Here is a 3,748-nt window from a genome sequence, read left to right as displayed (position 1 = left end):
TGCTCACTGTCCAGCACCCACTGAAACTCAGTCTCATTCTCAACAGACATCAAGTCACACTTTGACAATTTTGAGAATCTCAGCCTAAATTCAGAAACAAGAGATTTAGATTTGATGTATCTGGAAATGCCCCTTCTTTCAAAAAATGTTTGCATCTTGTAAACCTGCAAACATTCTATGCTATGTCAACAGCAGAGGCATACAGCTCAGTGGCTTCCCGCACTTACATTCTGTAAAAATATTACATGATTGCATTATCCTATTAAAGCACCCAATGCTGCAATTTTTAAATTTCTGCTGAATAAGATACATGATTATCTCATTGATGTTCATCCTTTGAGAATTGTATTCATCAAAGTGATGCAGGTGATGATTAAAATCTGCACCACTATACAACATTCCACTGTCTGTGGTAACAAATTCTGACCTATGGAACCTGTCCAGATGCAGCTGCAAAAATCTAAAATGTTTCCAATTTGAGCTCTGATTGGGAAGCATCTCAAAATCATAGAATCCCCTTGGCTTTGCATGATTTGTAAACCATCTCCCATAATAGGCAAAATTAATACAATAATAAAAAACAACAAAATACTCTACAATTCTCCTGCAGGTGTTATACTTGTTACACTCAAAATCTGTAATGCATCTCAAGTTGAGATATTTGAAACTGTGTGTGCTGTCAAGTGCCCAGTGAAACTCTGTTTCATTGTTAATTGCAAACATGGCATGCTCTGAGAGTGCTGAGAATCTAATTTTGAAACCATCAACAAGTGATTCAGATCTAATATACCTTGCAATACCTCTTCTCTCAAAAAATAACATTTGTGCATTTGGGTATATCCAAGAGCAGAGGTATAGCGCTTAATTTTTTCCCACAGTTGCATTTATTACAAACAACAGTTTTCATAACATTCTCAACACAATTGGCATCACAATTTTTAAATTTTTGAAAAAGGAAACAGTTTGTGGTTAATGACAGGACAAACATTAAAATTATCTGTGAATTCCATGATACACTTCCTGATGACACCATATGTAGTGTTATTCTTATAGGTGAAAAATCATATGTTTATGATGTAAGAAATAAGAGAGTTACAGAGCAATTCTAGAAGACCTCTGCACAATGCATTGTCTTAGTACTAGATAAACAAGTTGGGCCTGGTGCCCAATTAAAATATTCGGGTTAACATATTACTACTCTGAATTTAAACCGGAAGTAACCCGAAAGTAGACCGGAAGTAAACCGGAAGTGGACCGGAAGTGGACCGGAAGTGGACCGGAAGTAAATATGTGTGGGTGTGTGTGGGTGTGGGTGTATGTGGGTAGGTGTGGGTGGGTGTGGGTGAGTGTAGGTGGGTGTATCTTGGCTTAGTTTTAAGTGTGGCCAAAACAATATCAAGAGGGGCATATTTTTGACAAGCTTATGGACAACAATCTCACAGATGTAGCTTTTGCACACATGGCCAAATCAATCTGTTGAGGCTTCTTCATTTGTACACTAGAATTCGGGATTCTTGGGATTTTGACAAAGTAGCACACTGTAAGCAATAAGATCACATGGACAACTTGAGATAATTTTAAGTGTAGCCAAATTAATCTATTAAGGGTTCTTCATTTGTACACTAGGATTCAGGATTCTTGGGATTGACAGCATAGCACACTTGGGGCAATTGACCCATATGGGCAATTTGACATAGTTTCAAGTGCAGCCAAATCGGGTCTGTTAATCAAATGGGCTCTTCATTTGTTGTCCTTATCCTATATACTTTTACACTACTTTTACATTTTTCAACATGCTTGATGGTCATAGAATTTTATATTTATGATTGGACTGACGGACAAATCAACCAGCTAACTCTGTATATTTATTATATTTTTCTTCCAGTTTAATAAATAACCAGACATGTTTCGATTCTGGAGGATATGGTGAATTTTGATTTTGATGAAATTCGGTATACCAATAGAACTTTTGATGCTGATTAAAAAATGACAACTTTTCTAAAAATTTGTCAAGGGGTCCAGAAGGTACGCGCTTTTTAAAATTTAAGTATACTCCACATGCGGCTTTTCTTTTATTGACACGCATTAGGTTATAAATGACAGTATCTTTCCTCAGGCTTGCCGTACAATCTTCAAGTTTATTTTCTTTGGTTCAGAATAGTGTAAGGTATAATTCAAATAAGGTCTCAGATGATACAGATGTACAGTTTTATGTATTCTTTTAGAAAAACAAATGACTAACTAAAACAGCAAATTTCATGCATTCCCCTCCCCCTTCAATTTCAGTCGAATTTTTTATATAGGTAGCTCAGAGTGTGTACTAATGCCTGATGAATAAATTAGGATGGGCGCCTAAGAGACAGGGTGATAAAAATATCATTTGCATCAATTGACGTTAAAAATTAATCTTATTTAAAATGTTTATGTGTTTAGCACAAAGCCTAAAGTACAATATGGTTTAAAGTAAAATATTCAAAATTTCTATTCACTATGTGAAGGTAAGCATATCCGTAACCTAGATGGAGCAAATGGAAGCGCTTTCCCCCCTAAATTTATAGAATAATTAAAATGTATAATTAATAATTGAAGCATTCCACCGAATAACTCTGTATGGTACATTTCAGTGAATGCGAGAACAACGGATAAACCTGTAGTATGTTATTATACTACAATAGAAAGAAGTATTCGAAAACTCATTGAACGAGATCATCACGGCTATGAAAGGGTTTCTTTTTTGAGGGGGGATGGCGTTGGGAAAGACAGAAGCAGTAAAAATTCTTATCATCTGATGCAAAAGATCAGGCAGCCATCTTCAGCCAAGGAAGATTCTTTCAAGAAAAATTGATTGCATATGGGAAAGAAAGTTTATTCTTGACTTGTTTGAATTGAGGAGTAAATACAAACATCTAGATGAAGTTCGTAACCTTCGTATCGCAATCTTATTGTTGCGTCGGGATCGAACCAGAGACCCTGAATAGTCTCTTGGTTGGCGTAGCTATTCATCAATCCTCTTGCAAAAATCATCACTCGCTTGGCCTAAAAGTATATGTCAACTATCAAAGGAAATATTTAATTAGAGAACTTTGATGTTACTCAAAATATATACACTATGTCTATAACTGTCCTTAAGCAACAATATATATATATATATATATATATATATATATATATATATATATATATATATATATATATATTTGGAATTGGAATTTATTTATGTGGAAAATAGTTACATAATAGTGTTCTATATAATAAATCACTAGCATTTTGTGCATAAAATCATCCTTGACTGATCCGGATTCTTACAAAGAGTTCAGATAAAATCCCATAATTCACTCTTGTTAACAGCACATGATAGTCTCTTCCTATCGAGATGAATTTCTTCTTGAACCAAACAACGTATATATGTATTAGTTCCTTTTCTGCGTGAAACCTCTTTTCACACTCTGATGCATGAACTTCTGCAGCTTCGAAAATGATCATTGATGAAAACATGCGGTAGAGAACTGCATATCGTCGAAATATGAATGGGAAGTATTTAGTTATACGTATATAAATATTTCTTTAAATCAATGTATGTATTCATCAGCGTTGAATGTCAGGTCTCGCTACCACCTGTCTTCAGTAGGAGTTAATTATAGCAAAATGAATGAGATCCGTGTTGCACAATTTGGTATTTCAAAATTGATTCCGCTGTATTGTTGAAATAAAGTAGTGGTATTGACTGTATTATAAACTCAAGAAAGTA

This window comes from Lepisma saccharinum, chromosome 2, assembly GCF_977018435.1.
Source record: "Lepisma saccharinum chromosome 2, izLepSacc3.1, whole genome shotgun sequence".
NCBI classification, from domain to species: domain Eukaryota; kingdom Metazoa; phylum Arthropoda; class Insecta; order Zygentoma; family Lepismatidae; genus Lepisma; species Lepisma saccharinum.
The sequence above is the reverse complement of the archived record's forward strand: the minus strand, read 5'-3'. Positions refer to the sequence as shown.